Genomic DNA, 19,928 nt, shown 5'->3' on the forward strand with positions numbered 1-19,928 from the left:
CTTAATCAGATAGAAAAACCTTTTCAATGAAGAAAAATGTACTGTGCATCTAATACATACAAGATTCCTCTCCAGGTATGTGGTGGTAGAGAGACAATAGGATAATTCACAAGAGGCTTGTTGGAATTATGAGACAGTATAGCAAAACCCACTCTAACAGATCCAGAGCACAACTGAGTGAAAAGTTCCTTGTAGGATATGGCACTTTGTGTGAACAATGGTCCCTGGGGCCAGAAGGAGACATGTTCATCTGATAAGAGGCTACATATCCACAAGAAATGTTAAAAATGGCTGTTCATGCCCCTTCAAACAACCCCCCAAAACAGTAATAACTACTGTATAGCCAGATGGCCCTGAGAGAGAACAGATGTCCATCACCAATAAAATCTGTGAGCATTCTGCATGGGATTGTCTCACTTCAGAGGAACCCAATTAGCCACAGGTGAACTGACAAGTAAATAAGTTTAAAAGATCAGAAACAGAGACTTCTGTGGCCAAAACAGAGACTTTTTAAGTCATCAGGCACATTTCAGGGAATATGACTGACAGTCTTACAAACTGAAGGCTGCAAGTCACCTGGTTAATTAGTCTTTGTTATTATTTTTAAAAATTTATTTTGGATTAACATTTTGCTGTGTCTTTAAGCTTAGGCTAAAAGAACTTACAAGATCAGATCAAGTATGTGGATAAAGAGTACAGTGTAGTATTTAATGGGTATACCACTAAAGAAAGGTGTTTTTCTATATGTAATATATTATAATTCATGAAAAATATTAAAATTTCATCAATAAAGATCTCTGAGACATGCTTTTACTGTATCTAGGTTACTTCCAGATGTCTTTTGCCTGTAATAAGCAGCGGTGGTTTCTCAGCTCTTCTACTTTCTGGAAAATTATATTTCCCTTAAGGCACTAATTCATTCTGATTCCCCAAGTTGGCTCCAATATGATGTAATCTTATTCTTTTCCATGAAGCCAGTTCATTAAGTTAAAAGTAAATGTCATTTTGTTGTCTTTGTTCTACTCTTTAAATAAATAAACTCATAAAATGGAAAATAAAGTCTTTTGTCTGCCATGTGCCCCCAAATGTGGTCATCTTAAAAATGGTAAGACATTACACAATGTAAAGTAGCCAATGAGTAAATGATGCTTGCAAACAGTGCTCTAAGGTTTCATAACTATGCAGCCCACTGACCCAGATAAATAACAGCCATTTGGATTCTGCTCCAAGAATTTGTTTTCTTCACTTTCTCTCCAAGGGAGAAAACGCCTGTGAATAAGAGAAACAATCACAACCTTCAGCAAAAACTACCTGAAAATGTAGACTTCAAAGATGAAGAAAGAATAAAGAGCACCAACAACAGGGAAGAGAGAGGAAGGCCTTTTAATGACAGCTGAGAATTGAATTCCCTAAGAAATTATCCAGTTAAGTCAAGATTTGTGATTCAATGTTATCATTATCAACCACTATTCCCTTGGAGACCTCAGGGATTTGCCAAGGTACAGGTTGAGTGTTCTGTCTGCCCCCAAAGTAAGTACTTCTTTTCATCCTTGACAGATACACAATAGTCTTACTTGGAAAACACTTCTCAAGGAAGCAAGCACTCTCCTCAGAGAATATCCCTTGGGCAGGAAGGATATGTCCTTACTAAATACTTATTTAAATAGTTTCCAAGGTTCATTTAAGTACTATAAATGATGGGAAGGGCCAGCCTCAAATCAAAAGCCATACATATCCACAAATATATTAATTAGGGAAAAAAAAAAACAGAAGAGTGCCACTAAGACACAGGAGACACAGGTGTATGAGAACAATGTATCTCATTGAGTAATTTGAAAAACACAGCAGGAGAGTTAGGGAGAGCAACGATCAAAGAAGTACATCAGGGTGGGCCATCTAATAAGGAATAAGGGCCTCTTTTACTCCACAGTGAGCTCTCCTTTGGAACCCAGACTCCCAAGTTAAACAATTGGAACATATCTCTATCTGGGTATCTTTATTCATATAGTGTATGTTGCTAAGGAACACTGAATATGGCTAAAGATAAAAAATGTCATTTGAGCATTACAGTAAGCTTGTATAGTGAGGTCCTACCAACCCATTTCTATCAATGCACCTGGTGACCTAGCAGTGGTGTGATCCATAAATGTAGGAATGCTTGTTCTTCATTCATTGTGTCATAAAATGAAAGGGTCTGCTGTCATTAAGGGCATCCTCAATCACAGACCCCACCTTCATCAAAACTCAAATACATATTAAATGTCAGGGACCCTTTGCCATCCCTGTAACCTGCCACAATGTTAATGAGCTCACTTAGAAATAGCCTGATACAGAAAAAGGAAGGAAGGAAAGGGGGGAAGGGGGGAGGGAGGGAGAAAGAAAGAAAGGGAAAAAGTAAAAGAAATAGCCTGGAACAAGTTCATATGAAAACTCAGCAAAATTCAGTAAATATTCACTTGGAAAATGAAATAAATTAGAAAATAACAGCATTTGGAGAGATTGAAAGAGTACAAATCATTGAGAATCTTTAAAGCTATACAAAGGATTTTATTCTTTATCTTAAATCAGTGAGAAGCTATTGAAAGGTTTAAAGCAGAGTGGTAACATGATCCACTTTGCTAACTTCAAAGATGACTCTAGTTGAATGAAAATAATGCATTACAGTCAGTCACAGGCCTCATATGTGTGGTATCATCTTCTCTCCATTTTGAAGCTCATATCAAAAAATGATTCCTGTACTTTTTTTCTAGGGGCCTTACAGCTTTGGAAGTTCCATGAGGGTAAGAACTCAAGTCTTCACACTTTTTCTTAACCTCCTCAATGACCATGTAAATGAATGCAACTTGATTAATGAACAAATGTGCTGTTTACTTGTAAATTCTCAAAAAGGGATGAGAAGGGGGGGAATTGTTTTCCATATTGGAACAAGATCCATTATGCAGTATATGCATATTGCCATAGCCTCATCCTTATGAAACAATTTTTCATGTTGAAGTAAGTCAGTGCCCATGTCTGGACTTCACGTTCTCTCTGCGAATATCTACCTTGATGACAATCCTCCCCGTGGTCTTTTCTCCTCTCCTGCTGACATAGGAAATCCTTTTTCCCACCACCTCATTAGTCCTGTGCACACACTGACAGAGATTCTCTCCATGACCAAACTCTATGCAGGCTCCTCTGAATCTAACCAGACCCTTCCTTGGGTATGTCCCTTAAGAGTCCAGTTTTAGCAAGAATACTAAAATGACTTAGCCAGCATTCCCCCACTCAGTATCTGATCACCTTGATACCTAGTCATGTTTCTCATCACCCACCATCCATCAGGCAATGTCTGATCACCATGCTTGCTCACACAACCATGCTCCTTGGCTATAAATTCCCACTTTTCTTTGTTGTATTTGCAGTTGAGCCCAATCTCTCTTTCCTACTGCAAAACCCCATTGCAATGATCCCTACAGCTACCATGATAGTCCCTCTGAATTAAATCTGCCTTACCATTCTTTAACAAGTGTCATGAATACTTTTTTTTATTAACAACACACAAGAGGGCTTATAATATTTTCAAAGAACCAAGTCAAACTTTTCTCCTTTAAGACAAGAAAAAAAAGGTTTACATTTTCTGATAGGAAAATCAGTTTGGAAAGTGGGCATTTGGATACATTTTCCTATTATGATGTATATAAAATAAATTCTAATTAGAATCTTCAATTAAGATATTCTGGGCTCAAGATACACTCATCCAATATCCTATAACATCTTTAGCACAATCCTCCCTATTCAATGAGAGTCTCATTGTAGTAAGTAGCCAGTGAATATTTGCTGACAGTAAGAAATCTGGGAACTACAAAGCTGTTTAGCTATCACTAATAATCTAAATATGTATTTTATTTTCATGGGTAGGGAGGAGAACTGACACTTTTCAGAAATACTTCCAACAAGATTTAAAGAGCAAACAGAAGGGTTATTGGCTTAGTGTAAGGTAACTAAAATATTCAATTAACAAAATATCTTATTTAATGTAAAAATTTTATCTATGTTTTTCTTTATCAATGAACAAGGCTTATTTTCCGATCCGGTACAAATTCCTCAGAAATACATTTTAAAACATACTATATATATAAAAATAAGGCAGAGAGTTAAAAATAATTGAGGTTATAAGAAATAAAAATGGAAGGGAAAAAAAACCACACTTGGACAAGAGAGACATCATCATGAATTCAAAGACCTATCAGATCAACGGCATATTAAAGATGGGGCAGCTGAAGGCTTATGTTCTCAAAAGAATCATGAGTCCAACACACTATAACACCTTACTTCGGAATTTCCCTTAACAGAAACCTTTGACAAAAATTCTTTTACATATTTTGTTTTTCCCCATGGTAACCAAAAGCTTTCCAACAAAAGTGTTACTTTCAGGAACAGATGCCTTTGGTATCTTTGGTCTCTTCATATGTTAACTGAAGATCTATCACATTGTCAATCTTCATTACCCTTTCATTTTGATAGGTGGATTTCCAAAAAAAACAAAAAAAGGCACATGAAACACCAACCAATCCTTTCACAAAGTTTACCAATCTGGGTGAAATTTTACTGCCATTCTTCGACTATGTATTTTTTATAAAATAAAATTTTATTTAAAAAGACTTAGGGATTACTGGAAAGACAGGCCATTAGAGACATAGGATAGGTTTTGAGTTTTTTTCAACAGCTTTATTGAGATGTAATTTATATGCCACACATTTTATTCATTTATTCCTAAATGTAGTACAGTTATGAATTCTACAATGATCACCACAATCAATTTTAGAACATTTTTGTCATTCCCAAAATAAACCCTGAGCCCCCATTCCCCTCTTCTCCAGCCCCTAGCAATCACTGATCTCTGTCACTATAGATTTAACTGTTTTACAAATAGAATATTGTAATATTCCATTGTATGGATAAAACCCATTTCATTTGTCTACTCATCAACTGATGAAAATTTGATTCAGTTCTACGCTGGGGTTATTATGAATAATACTCCATGAATATTCATGTATGAGCCATGTATGAACATATATTTTCATTTCTTCTAAATATATACCAAACCGTGGAATTTGCAGGGTCAGTCATTTTGAGGAATGGACAAACTGTTTTCAAAAATGGATGAAGGGGGATCCCTGGGTGGCGCAGCGGTTTGGCGCCTGCCTTTGGCCCAGGGTGCGATCCTGGAGACCCGGGATCGAATCCCACATCGGGCTCCCGGTGCATGGAGCCTGCTTCTCCCTCTGCCTGTGTCTCTGCCTCTCTCTCTCTCTCTCTCTCTCTCTCTCTCTGTGACTATCATAAATAAATAAAAATTAAAAAAAAAAAAAAGAAAAATGGATGAAGGTTCCAGTTTCCCTGTGAAGGTTTTAAATTCATGAATGCACATTCAATATTTGAAAACTTAAAATAGAGTTTTAGGCAGATAGTGAATATCTAGAAAATATAGCCTGTTTGCCTAGAAATTTTTTTTTTTTGGAAGTTTGGACATATTTCTCCACCAAATCCTATTTTTGCTTTCCTCCTTCAAGATAAGATCTATTAAATTGCATAGTGAAGCAGTTGGCTAAAAGACAAACTGGAAAAAGAGATACCAAACAGAATTCTGTTTTTCAGACAAATATTTCTTCTGCTAAATTAGGCTCAAAACTACACCAACCTGATGCTTTGGAGTTTAGTATTTGTACATCCAGACTATGCTTTGGATAGAAATTACGATTTTGAGACTCCACGTTTAGCATCTATATTACACCTGTTAACATCATTTATTGTTATCCAAAGAGACTTACATTTTTACACACATATTGCAAGGTTTCTTTTTCACCTCTGTTTTCCCTCAATTTCCCTCTATCTCAGAGTTTCTGTACTGTGATGCCTTTGTTGTTACAGTACTGTTTTGAGCATATTATTCATTTTGCTTACATGAGATAGTATCTAAATTCTTCTTTACTTAAAAATATATTTCACCAGACAGGGAAAGGATGTTTTTTTGACTGTATAGAGAAGGGTTTTTCTTTAGTAAATTGCAGATGCTACTCCTTCTAATGTCCAGGGTAGCAAATGAGAATTCAATCTAAAGCTTTTTCCTTTAAAAATAACTTACTCTGTCTAGAAGATTCTATGGCTTTTTCTTTATGGTCAAAGCTGAAGAATTTGACTAGGTATGGGTCTCTTACTACCACTGCCTAGAAATTCAAGAGTCTTTCCCATCTCTGATTCAAATCCATCTTTAGCTCAAGGAAAATTCCTTATTTTATTTAGTATCCCTCCTACTGTTTTTTCTTTCTTCTTCCTCTGAAAGAATTATTACTCACTTATTAGATCTCTTGAAACTGACTTCCAAGTATCTTTTTTCTCTCATTATTTCCATGTGTTTGTATTTTCAATCTATATTTTGTGATATTTCTTTCACTTAATCATCAAGGGCACTAATTTAAGTCTCTGTAGTACCCATTGTCTCTTTCAATTAATATTTTAGTTTGAAAGCCATGATAATGAGTGTGTATATGTGAGTTTGCTATAGTGGAATCTACCTAAGTGCTCTATCATTTGCTTGTTCAAATTATCTGTCTCTTCCAGGGATTATGGCAGCAGAGTTGAGGACCTTACACTCACCATGTCCCAGGAACACAGCTAGGTAACTATTAAATCATCCTAAATACCCAGGAAATTGGCCTGAAGACCGGCAGAACAAATTCCACAACTAAAGGTAGAGAAGAGGCCACATCAAAGAAGGTAGGAAGAATAGAGATGTGGTTTGGGGGAGAAATGGATCATGACCACTGCAGTGGGGAGGGAGCCAAGGTTACAGAGAAGGGAGACAGACAGATTAGCACACATGGGAGCCCACCTGGGAAAGGTAAATCCCCAAAGCATCTAGCTTGGAAAGCAGGAGGGCCCAAATTTCATGAGTTACTGCAACCAGTGGAGCTTAAAAATCTTTTAAAAAAAGGGAATCCCTGGGTGGCTCAGTGGGTTAGCGCCTGCCTTTGGCTCAGGGCGTGATCCCCGGGTCCCGGGATCAAGTTCCGCATGGGGCTCCCTGTATGGTGCCTGCTTCTCCCTCTGCCTGAGTCTCTGCCTCTGTGTATGTGTGTGTGTGTGTGTGTGTGTGTGTGTGTGTGTGATGAATAAATAAATAAAATCTATAAAAAAGTCTTTAAAAAATAAGATTTAAATTAGAAAAAATATCTCTTACAATAGTTCTCTTTTGCAAGAAGTCATTTTTCCTCCGTGTTTTGTTTATTCTCCTTCTCTCTGCCTGCAAAGTCCAAGTGAGTGTGGTTTATTTTCTCAGAACTAGCTCTGCCCACAGGCAGGCATGTGCCAGCTCTGCCAGTCCTGGCTCAATGCAGCAGGAGCAAAACTCTGCACTCTCGTTTTCTCAGCTATGAAGTAGCAATTGTCCTGCCTCAGCGGTATAGCCATTTTAGCTACCTTTATGGTGATGCTGCTACCTTTCCACAAACAGGAATGCCAGGGAGCCTTCCCAAGAGCCATCCTGAGGATGTGGCCCCTCATTTTAAGGTTGCTACCTGCTGATCTCCAAGTCATAAATGCAGGTAATGACTCCCCTCCTTCCAAATCTAGGGCCTGAAGTCTATTTCTCACTTCAGCCCCTCCTTCTTCTAACCTGGTAGCTTCCTAACTCAGGATAGGTTAAAAAAAAAAATAGTATTATTAACACTAACAGCAATAACTAAGATTTCTGGGACACTTAATATGTGATATTTACATAAAGTGGAGGAGGTTTCTCACTAGAGGCCTATTTATCCCTCATTAGTCAGCTCAAATGCATATAATAGACATTTTAAAGCAGGCACACATCTCTGCAAATAAAATAAGGCAAAATTGGAAGAAGTTATAAAGTTACATGAAAATATTTTAATGCCTGTTAGAAGATTTAGATTAACTTCACACAGTGGAAGTACAACCAAACATACAGATTCAGAGGCTTGAGGATACATGGTCATCACATGTTAGAAAGAACCAAAGTTTTGTTATCAGAGAAACATGGATTTGAATCCCTAATATATACTTTATTGAAATCAAATTCCTCACTAGCAAATAGGAAGCAAAATACCTTCTCCACAGGGTCTTTGTAACAATCAAATGAAAAAATATCTTCTCGGACCTGGCATGTTGTAGGTGCTCAATAAATATCAGTTCCCATTCTGCTTTCTTTCAAATTAATTTTTTAAAACAGAAGCCCTATGTGAGTAGGTTGTTTGTATGTTTGCTGTGTTCCAACAAGAGTTCCTCCACCAGAGCTCAAGCTCCCTGTTGGTGAGGAATGTTGTCTGTCTCATTCACTGCTACATTCTCAGGCACAAGAACAGTCCCTAACAGTAAGTATTTGCAGAATGTTGAACAGTCCTATCAGCTAATGTTGGTAGAGCATCTTAGTTTAAAAAGAACTTGAGTATTCACTATCTGATTTGAGCAGCACCATAGTCTCACTATGACCTACTTCAATTTATTAGAGAGGAACCCAAGGCTCAGGGAGGCACCAGTGACTTGGCCAAAAAAGGCAGACAGGGGAACAATGTCCAGTCCTCAGATTCCAACTTAGTGATCTTTGCTCTGGATAATACTACCAGATATTATCCCTTGTTGCCTTCTTGTACAATGTGAATGTGCTCCCCTACTATTTCTATATTAAAAAAAAAAAAAAAAAAAAAAACTTATTTCAATGGGTCATGTAGGGTCTAGGAACTAAATGATGTAGGATGTCCATTGCCATCCATGAACCAGACCAGCATTCTTATTCCCTTTAGCAGTACAGAAATGGCCTCGGGCAGCTGAAAACACAAATGCTTCACTATCGTGAATTAAACTCTCCAGATCCCTTGAGAGACCAGTAGCAGCAGGGTAAGCTCAGACACAAAGAGGTTACAGGACAAGTAGCTCCAGGCCAAATTCATTCACAAACCTGGAGGAAAACTGTCAGAGATCCTTTGTAAAATGAGGAAGTGAAATGTCTTCATTTTACAGAGGAGGAAACTGGTTTCCAGAGAGGGTAAGTCATTTGCCTGAGGTCACAAAGAACGGGAGCGGGATGAGCGACCACAGGTTTCTAGCCTCCCAGACTACATCATCAGCACCATGAGAGCTTGATAAAGATGAAGGTGATTTGATGTTGCTGGGGCTGCCCCTGCTTCTGGCTCTGCTATCCTATAGTGAATACTTACGGTCCATCCAGCCTAGTGTGCTAAGTGCTTCACACATTTTACCTCATTAAATCTGCTACTGGCTTCATTCATTCCATTAACTTCAATTTACAACAAACTGAAAAAATAAACTTGTCAGAAGTTATATAGCAAAAAAAAAAAAAAAAAAAAAAAGAAGTTATATAGCTAGTGAGTGCTGAAATCAACATACTTTCCTGTCCCTGTGCTAAGCAATTCAGAGAGCAAACAAAAACAAGAGTTATATGCTTCCTTCTAGAAGATAAGGCAATGAATCAACCAAACTAGTTTGCTTTTTAAGATTAAGATTATTAGCTTGCTTGGTTAGACTTTCTCCAAAACCCTCACTTTACTATGATACAAATTCTACCCTTTCCCAATTACTCCCTGCCCCCACTCATAAGAACAGCCTTAAAATCACCCAGTCCCAGTGGTAAAATACCTTCAACATCTTCCCCTGATCTCTCCCCTCCCAGATGCTATGAAGTCTCCTATAGTGTGATGTTCTGTCTATGACAGTAGGTCTAATAAGCATGGCTTTGCTTGATCAGTAGGTTATTCTGGTGGGCTTTGAGGACACCAAAATAAGCAGGTGATACAAGGAGGGCTCAAAGCCAGATGGGCTACAACACAAAGCCCACACTGCTAATCATCGTGTATTACCACCCTCTTCATCAACTTCTCCTTTGTCAGAACTCTCTATGGCTGAGTTTAGAAACCTCCCAAATACCCAAGTCATACTCAAAGGCTCCTACATCTGATCACGGACAAGTCTTCTCTCACCATTATCATAGCACAGTCTTCAATGTACCTGCTTCCCCACTTGCTGCTGCCAAGAGACCATACATGTCAGAAGAACAGGAATCTAATCTTCACTCATTCCCTCATTCATTCCCTCAACATTTATTAAGTGCCTACTGCATGGCCAGGTTCTGTGCTAGGTATTTATTCAAGATTTTATTTCCATCATTTCAGTACACAGAAAGCACTCAATAATATTTTTAGATGAATGGATAGTTGAATGAATAAAGAGGTGAATGGATAGGGCTATAAAATAATCCTACTTTGTAGGAACAAGTGGAAGGCATCTGGTGTTGGACTGAGTTTTTTTTTTTTTTTTTTTTTTCACCTTGATAATTCTTGCAGGCTCTTGACGGAAATGAAATGGAAGGAAAAATCCACATCACTTTTTTTCTCCTAACATAGAATGATAGGTAACACAACTGCACAGGAGTCAAATACCAGAAAAATGAGATTCTGTTCTACTTCTTCCTTTTGGGAATTGTTACAGCCCAATCATTTGAGAGAAGGGATTCGTGTCAGTAGCCTGATCATATCACTGAACATTTCTCCATGGTGGCCCTGAAAGTTAAATGCACTGTTTCTCTCATTCAGTGTGACAGCAGAAGCCAGTTAACAACCTTTTAGCCTTTATCCAAGTCTCCCATGTCTCACCCACCCAGACCACACCCCTCCCCAAAAAAACACAAGAAAATAAGGATGCAGAATGTTAGGTAAGCACTGAAGCTGTTTGTCTCTCTGCTTTCTCTCAAGGACTGTAACACTGATTGTGGAGAACCATGCAGTGCTCCAGAAAGAATGGTAGAGTGGAATACTCGCCAGTTACTAAAGACAACATTGCACACATATGCACAGTCCTGCCTACAATTCTTCCTTTTTTTCCTTCCCTCTTTCATGGTCATGAACAAAGAGGCAATTAAGAAAACTCTCAAGATGGAAAATGCCAAAAGTATTGTCTCTCCTCCCAGTCTCTTGGGACACAGCTTTCGGGGGTGCTGAGAGCATTTGAGAAGGGGTTGGCCACATCGATAACCTCTGTCCCCAACAAATGTACATAATCATGCCACAGGTAGATGTGAAGAAGTAGCTTAAAGCAATACCACCTCTTCCCCTAAGACCAGGAGCACAGGGCCGGAGTAACCATCCCTTGCCTTGTTCAACACGTTGCCAGGACTGAAACACGGTTACAGTTATGAGGCTAAGGTCATGGTTATATTGGGTATGAGCAGCTGACAGAGGGAGAGGAAAGCAAAGGGGAATAAATGTCAAGAAAACAAAGCAAAACAAACCAGATCAAACATAACCAACTGGAAACCAGCCCAGAATGAGAGCAGAGATTACAGAGTTTTAAAGACACAGGCTGGCTCCAGCTTCCTTTTGGGATACAGTCAGTAGAAAGAGCATTGCTCTCTCCCATATAAAAAAAACTGGACACTTGACAAATTCCTAACTTCTTTCAAAAATTGAGAGAACTGAGGTCATACAACAACCAACTAACCCAAAATGGAAGGAAAGACAGGTGTCTGCAAGTAAAGGCAGGACAAAGTGCACTCACTGACTCAGGGAAGACATCTCTGGATGTAAGAGAATTCATCTAAAACAATTAACAAATTAGTAAAGACCTAGTACAGGTTGGCTAGAGAATAGAGAGTCCCTGGGGCAGCATATAACAGGGATTTGTACCCACTTGTAGGCTTTTCTACTGGAGAGAAAGATTGGCAAGGGTCATGAGAAATCATCCCTTGAGGCTCATGCCCAAAAGGAAAGAGCAGCCCCAAGCATGGAAAGCCCTGCCCAAAACAGATGCCTTGAGACAGCCAAAGCCTTACAAGCACTGGGGAAGGACAACAAACTGTCCCTTAGACCACATCAAGACTTCCTCAGACCCTAGGAATTTCTGCCTTTGTGAGACTCTTCCAATTGTGTTGGTGTAAAGATGATTATCATTCAGGCTGAATACGTTATTCTATATCCATTACTATTACATTCATTTTCTCTTATCACTTTAAATAATTAATATTAAAGCATTTGTGGGGACTCTAAAAAGTACGATGGGCTCCAGACACTGTGCTTTACTAGGACTAATGGGGAAAAGCCCTCCAGGCCTCAGTGAGAGGTAGACCTATAGCTGAGGACCAGGCAGGAGCACAGGGAGGGATATGCTAGATGCCCAGGGACACAGTACCAACTAAGACTGAGCCTTCCTGAGAACCATAGAACTCTCCATCTCTGAACATGACCAGCCTCCGGATCTAGCTACTGACAGTGGCACTAGAGCAAAAACAGGGAGAACACCCCCCCACCGCCCCACACTCCCCTCACACCCCACACCCCCACACTCCCCTCACACCCCACACCACCACACTCCCCTCACACCCCACACCCCCATACCCCCACTCCCCCCCCACCCCCCCCAGGAAAAGGGCAAACCGCAGGAAGGAGAACAGGTCAGTGGTTCACAGGGGGTGGGGATGGCAAACTAGTGGGGAGAGGTGTTGATTCCAAAAGAGCAGCATGACAGAGTCTTTAGGGGTAATGGAACTGTTCTTTATCTTGATTGTGGCTGTGGACACAGAATTCTATGCATTTATCAAAATGAACAAAGGAAAAAAGAGCTAAACAAACAACAATAACAACAACAAACCCACACTCAAAAACAAAGAGCAAACTGGTGGTTGCCAAAGGGGAGGCTGGTGGGGAGATGGGTGAAATAGATCAAGGGGATTAAGAGGTACAAACTTCCAGTCACAAAATAAGTAAGTCACAGAGATGAAAAGTACAGCATAGGGAGTATAATCAATAAGATTGTAATAAGACTTTTTGGGGACAGATGGTAACTACTTATCATGGTAAGGAGTCGTGCCTAAAATTGTTGAATCATTACGTTGTACACCTAACTCTGTACAATTAATTAAATACTTCAATTTTTAAAAACAGCATACACCAAAAAAGGGAATTTAACTATATGCAAATAAATAAAATTTAAATAGTAATATCTAGAAATGCATTCATACTTCTTTCTTCACTCAGTATCCTAAACTCAAGATCCCAGCCCTCCAATGTTTCCTGTGCTCTCTGCCCTTCCCACACAGCTTCCCTCTCACAAAGGAAAAAATGTTAAAAGATAAATAAAAGGTCCCCAAATGCAAATTTCAATACGTATTATTACTTTAAGTGCTGTTTGTGGATGAAACAAAGCAAGTTTGGAGGGTAATACAAAACTTTTAAATACTTTGAACACATTCTTCTTGTATTGATGGTCCAAATCTCCTTGTGTTACAATTCATTTGCTGCTTGGATAAAGAAATAAAGCACAATTATTAATGTGCCTGTGCCATAAATAATTAACCTCATCATGGGAGAAAGTGTGAAAGCTGGCTTAAAAAAACACTTCCTCTAATAGTAATTGATATTTATCTCTTCTGTCTTTCTAACTATTAAAAGCTGCTCATAACACTTAGTACTGCCACTAAGAGGAAGAATACTTAATCCATCATAATTTCAGATGATTTATATATAGATTGTAAAGGGGGCAGTTCTTCCCCTTTGCCATTCATAAAACAGTAAGCTTCTAATAAATCACTCAGCAAAGATTTCCATGCAAGTGCCATTTCTTCATGCTTTAGCTTAAAGGAATAGGTCCTGGACGCCACGATTATAAATCAAATTTCCATTGATATGATTGGTCCCATGTGTTCTTCATTAACAGATTTCAGATTTGAGAAAATCTGCTATTCTCTGCTCAGTCTGTTCAGGAATACGACCCTCTGTTTACTCATAAGAAATACAACCTCCCTGGCCTTGATGGCTGTGAGGGTGGAAATGAAGTCACTTTAGTGATAATATTTTACTGGCTCTTGCCCTCACCTGCTCACAGAGGACTTCTGGTCACCTGTACTGATTCACCTTAGGGGTCTAGAGCCCTTAAAGGTTATCTCCAAAGAGTTGAGAGGCCAGACTGGCATCTACTATCACCAGAAAGCACCTACCATGTCCCCTCCCTGGCCCAGCCCTGTCCTCTGCCCTTGAACACCCTAGAAAGAATCTTATCACTACCACTGCTAGGGGGACCCACCATGAGTTACCAAAGCCAGACCAAGAGCAATGTATCCAGCTTGGGATCCCTGAGATGCCCACGTTTGAGGTATCACACAGGGTTTCCACTGCCAGGGTTCCCCACCTGACTCCGAATCATACCATGTCATCCAAGTAGCTATCTGGCTTTGTTTTGTTTTTAATCAATCATTTGTCTTATTTGCTTACACAAGTTCCTCTTTTCTTTCTGTTCTTTTTTATTGTGGTAAAATACACATAATATAAACTTTGCTATCCCAACCATCTTGAAATGTACAGTTTTGTGGTATTAAATACATTCATACTAACATGCAGCCATCCCCACCACCTCTCTCCAGAGCTCATCTTGCAAAACTGAGTTTCCACATCCCTGGAACACTAAAAGCCCAACCCCCTCCTTCAGTCTCCAGCAACCACCATCCTACTTGGTGTCTCTAGGAGTTTGACTATTCTAAATAACTCGTTATTCTATATGTTAGCAAACTGAACACCAATAAAAGATAAATTTATAAAAATAAAACAGAAATAAAAAAGAAAAAAAAAGAAAATTGAACTAGGAAAAAAAAATAAGAGGAATCAAACATTATGTGTCTTTTTGTGACTGGTTTATTACACTTAGCATAATATCCTCAACATTTGTGCATGTTTCTCCCCAGCTTTTTCAACCAAAACCAAAAACCTAAGTAAAATAACATCTTGGAGCTGTCCAACAGTTCACCGACCACACCCAAATTTCAGTTTAGTCTCAAGACACAGGTCCCTACAAAGCCTTTGGAATTCAAAGCCAATTTCTGTCTAAAACCTGCCCCAGTGCCACCTATATCACCCCACCACTCTGTATCTGATTCACAGTGTTATTTGGAATGTTAATGAGCATAAGCTTCTTAATTGAATCAGTAATAGGATGATATATTTTGTTTTCCTGTACTCTTCTTTAATCAAATGTAAATAGCCTGATTCACTGCTCTTCAGTATAGCTATAGCTGTGCATTGCTGAGACTCACACCCTGCTATTATTATAGCATGTTCACAGAAATCACAGAATCACCACAACCCTAAAGAAGGCAAAGTGCAATTTCAAACACACCTGAAGACACTAGGGCTTAAAGAGGTTAACTAATCTGCCAGAGGCCACAGAACAAATTGTGGTCTAAGGCTCAAGTCTTTTTTATCCATATGATCCCTTCTATCTGCTACAGTTTATAAACTCTCTTGATAGGAAGTCAGGAATTATGATCCAAAGGGCATTCAGATATCCTACAATTACTCTAACTCTCACACATGGATTTCTTTCTCTGAGCTTTTTTTAAAATGACATATTTAGATGCTCAGGCTAAGAAAAAGGGACAAGATGAGTTTCACTGAAGAAACTTAATTCTCAACATTTCCCGCTAAAGCAGCAATCTGAACACAGTCTTTTTATGCAGCTTCCTGAGCCCCAAAAGTTCAAGAAACTGCCACTATTTCTTTATAAACATAAAATGCTTATTACTGAGCACCAAGACACTTAAAAATTATTTACGGCATTCAATATTTGGTAATTGCTCAAAAGTTTTTATTATGTCCTAAGTTTTGTTGCCACATTGTTTTTTTTTTCTAAGTTACTTCTAAGAAATTATCTTATCTCAATCTACACCAGCCATCCTACTGTGAATCAAAAACTCTCATTACAAATAGGACAAATTGTGTACACTCTAAAATCCTCTCTGACATCTCCAGGCAATTACCCTGTGACACAGAGATATTATCATATATGAAACACTAAATGTAATTACACTAAAGAGCCTTGATTTACGTATTGGTTTTTCAGTATCCTAGAACACAACTCCCCTTTTCAAGCCTCGGTTTTCTCTTCTGTTCCTCAAGGTAGTTGGACTGGGCCACCTCCATCATTCTGTAATTCCAAGCGGACTACTCAAGTCTGGAAATGTGTATATGGTAATTACTACAGTGTCCACTAGGTGGCAGAAGAGGCAACTTCGCAGTTGGGGGAAAATGGGCTAGAATTCTAGCAACACAATGCTAGAAGGGCAATTTGGAATATGGTCTCATCATTTTATAGATGAGGAAACTGAAACATAGAGGGGTTATATTCCACTTTGCCTTTTCCTCTGCAACGCCAGGCAAGATACTCCAACTTGACAACTTGCCCACTGATGTAATAGGACTAGTTTTGTCTACCTAGTTGTGAGGTAGCATATATAGCACTTAACACAATGCTTGGGACGTAGTATATGCTTAATAAAAAGAACATCGTTATTTTTACTGTAAAAGTTATTGGAAGAACTGAAAACAGAAAGTGCATTTACTTCCCAAAATGTCGAAATGCAATGATGGTTAAATTATTAATAGCCTAGGAGGGATATCAGCTCGAACTTTGTCACCTTATGTAGGTAGGTGTTTCACCTGACCTGCAAGCTCTCTAACTGAAGTCATTGCCTTTCTTTCCTTCTTCATCACCCTGAGAAGCACTACTACTTCCTGAGAGGCCTATTTTTGCAATCTGTAAATTTTAATTTCTTTACCAATACCTATGGATATCCACCTTGACTTTGCTGTCATTTGTTGGAACTTGAGAGTCATTAAAGGAGGTGTGATTAAGTGGCCTTAAGATGGAAACTAACACCATTAATACCTAATATTTAATGGGAACTTACTCTGTATTAGACATTATACCAAGGGTTTTCTCTGTATGAATACATTTGATCCTTACAACAAAACTTTGAAATAGATATTTTCATTGCTCTCATTTTGCAGATGAGGAAATTGAAGCACAAAATCTATATAGAAATTTAATATATTCCATCACATAATAATACAATGTACCTAGTAACCCTGGAATTATTCTAGCCTTTAATTAAATACATGAAAATTGATGATCTTCCCAAAGATCAAACTCTCTAGAACAATTTTCCTTCCCTCAGTAAGGAAATTGGTACCATATAAAATCACTGCATAGGCCCACAAGAAGGAGAATATGAACCAACCTACCAATATCACAGTGTAGTCCCATCGAGCATTCTAATAGGTTCTCTACTTCTTCTCTCAATGGGATGATATATAATGTTTATAAATTATATTATTCTATAACAATTATATATTATATATTTTTATATTTGCATATATAAGTCATAAATATTTATAATATTTAATAAAGACCATCACTCTTTGGTAGCTGATTTATTTTCTTATTGTTGCTTTACAGCAAAATAAGAAAAACAGATCACCTCATAAATCTTCTGATTTGTCTAGTGGCCCTAATCAATGCTGTGATTTCTTCCAAATCTCTCTGCAAAGATCTAAGCTGATCTTCATATAGCCCTTAGATCCAACTAACAACTTTATTTTTAGCTCCCCAGTCTGGGCTCACTATGCCTCTTTTTCTTCCCTTCCCTTTAATTTTAACAAAATTAACTCCTGGAGAAAAGTCTAACAAATTATACTACTTATCATTTCCTGGGGCCTCCTAATTCCCAAATGGTTCCTGATTCTAATGAGACAATAAAGGATCCAAGCAGAAAATATTAGGAACCCAAGTGATCTAGGATATTAGGTTTGCCCTGTGACCAAACATGTGTCAACAATCAACCCCTCTCTTACCAAGTATGTTGTCCAAGGAAACTTGGAGCAAAGGGATGTGAACGATCAGCATAGCAAGGCATTCAGCTGAAAATAAGGATAGATTTTAGTGGTGGCAGAGTAAGCCAATGAATCTTGCCATTGTGACGTATTATGGCAAATATGTATCAGTAATGCTAAAGGCAGATACAAAATACAGCAGTGATACTGAAGGAGCTGGTAATGTGATTCTAAAGATCGGATGATGGGAGTTTATCTATGGAATGAGATAGAACGAAATGCATTTTACAATAATTCATATCATCTCTAACCTTACAGCTATCACAACACTTGAAAACTTAACCAGCCCAAGAGTCACCTCAAACCTCACCACCAGTGTTATGAGCTGAACTGTGTCCCTGCAAACTTTACATTTTGAAGTCCTAATGCCCAGTACATCAGAAGGTATTCAGAAATACTATCTATAAAGAGGTAATTAAGGTTAAATGAGGTCATTGGAGTGGCCCTAATACAGGATGAATAGAATCTTTATAAGAAGAGGAGATTAGGACACACAAGCACACAGAAGGAAACCAGGTGAAGATACAGGGAAAGGGGGGCCATTTACAAGCCAAGGAGAGAGACCCTCAGAAGAAACAAACTCCATTGACACCTTGATCTTGGACTTCAGCCTCAAGAATAGTAAGGGAATACATTTCTGTGGCTTAAGCCACCCAATCTGTGGTACTTTGTTATGGCAGTCCTAGCAAACTAATATAGACACTGGTGTCTATAGTTATCACCTACAGCCACATATTCATTTCAAACACCTAAGGACAACCTTCTGTGGAGAAGTTGCCTCTTAGCTTCCATGTCCCACCAGTGGAGATAATAGACACAAGTGTGCAGAATCCCCACCCATCCCACAATTTCTCAGCTGCCTCAGAACACAAAATTTCATTTTCCTTCCTGTCACTGTCACAAAACTGCATGCATGGCTAAGCTAATTCATCTTGTGGAATGTATCTTCTCAAGTATGTCATGGGAGATCTATTGGTTTTTCTCAAAAAATAAACACTTGAGTATGTTTTTAATAAGTTTTCCTCCCAAGGTTCAAATCTACAAGATTGAACATAAAAACAGAGAAAGCATGAACAAAAATCACTTGCCATGGGTTATGGGATGTATCCAATCAACCACAATGATAAAATGTGCAACTTTTTCATTATAAAAGGAAATAATTTATTGATAAAACCAGTGTTATCTGCCCCAATACTCAGCATCACTGTTCAGCAAAGGACAGACCAAAACACCCCAAGTGGCTACATGTAGCAAGTAATTTTATAGGCAGAAGCCACTGACATATTAAATTTTTTATATCACTTTCTTTTTAGTCAGCTCCCATAGCAGAATCCACCAGTCTCTTCATAGAACTGGGCAGTATCTTATACTGTCCACTTAAATCCGTATCTTTTTTTCTTCAGTGTCTAACATAATGCCAAACCCATAAAAAAAAAAAAAATCCGTGAATATGGCCCAACCGCTGAGCAATATCATCTACTACGGCAGATCTTTCTAGTGGATGGGGGATTATTCGTGATAATTATAGAATTTAAGAAAGAATGCATATAGTGGAAGAGGAGATACAAAATGGTAGAAGAGAATGGGAAGGGGAGGGAAACAGTAGGGAGGGGACGATGGGCAACCAAAGAAAAGAGGGAACTACTGTCAGGGGAACCAGGAATCCAGTGCCAATGTATCTGTTTTCATCTTCATCCTCACTGTCTTTGGCTCCATTTTAGTGTCTGTCATCTTCCCTTCTATCTCTGTTCCTGGTCTGTTGGGATCCCTCCACCCATTCAACCCTAGCCCCATGCTGGTACATGTCCCTTCTCTTCCTCCTCTTAACGGGATCCTTTACTGGGAGCCAGCTTGCTCCAGGATCCCCAAGGTCATAGTTCTTTTTGGCCTCACAAAGTTTGAATTGTTTGAACAACAGAATTGTTCAGGTGAAAAGAGGCATTTTGGCAGCCAGGGGCCTAGGGAACACACACACACACACACACAAAATGAATGAATGAATGTATATTTTTACTAACAGACTAGAAAATCCACACATATGCAAGTAAAATACTCCTGCCATGAAATACTCAGAACCATACATTCAAATAATCTGTATAAGACTATCCAACCTTTTCTTAGCCCATAGAGCCTTTTTTTGGTAAACACACAGATTCACACTTTATTATATATGGCCAATGGAATTATGAAACCAATAGAACA

At 38.6% G+C, this 19,928-nt stretch overlaps 3 long non-coding RNA genes across 14 annotated transcripts in view; 1 reads left to right on the forward strand and 2 right to left on the reverse strand.

The window, feature by feature from the left end:
- The window catches only part of LOC102151640, a 379,776-nt gene that overhangs the window by 79,924 nt on the left and 279,924 nt on the right, over positions 1–19,928 (reverse strand). The window lies entirely within an intron of this gene.
- Positions 1–19,928, reverse strand: part of LOC119864639 — a 56,600-nt gene that overhangs the window by 10,264 nt on the left and 26,408 nt on the right. Inside the window, exon 2 of the long non-coding RNA XR_005374669.1 lies at positions 17,688–17,753. This is a non-coding gene — a long non-coding RNA (uncharacterized LOC119864639). The remainder of the gene's footprint in view (positions 1–17,687; positions 17,754–19,928) is intronic.
- LOC111091254 lies at positions 3,709–10,962 on the forward strand. The gene is made up of 5 exons (XR_005374667.1): positions 3,709–3,797; positions 3,901–3,979; positions 6,604–6,759; positions 7,496–7,586; positions 10,767–10,962. It is a non-coding gene; the product is annotated as an uncharacterized LOC111091254 (long non-coding RNA).

Source organism: Canis lupus, chromosome 20, assembly GCF_011100685.1.
Source record: "Canis lupus familiaris isolate Mischka breed German Shepherd chromosome 20, alternate assembly UU_Cfam_GSD_1.0, whole genome shotgun sequence".
Lineage (NCBI taxonomy): Eukaryota > Metazoa > Chordata > Mammalia > Carnivora > Canidae > Canis > Canis lupus.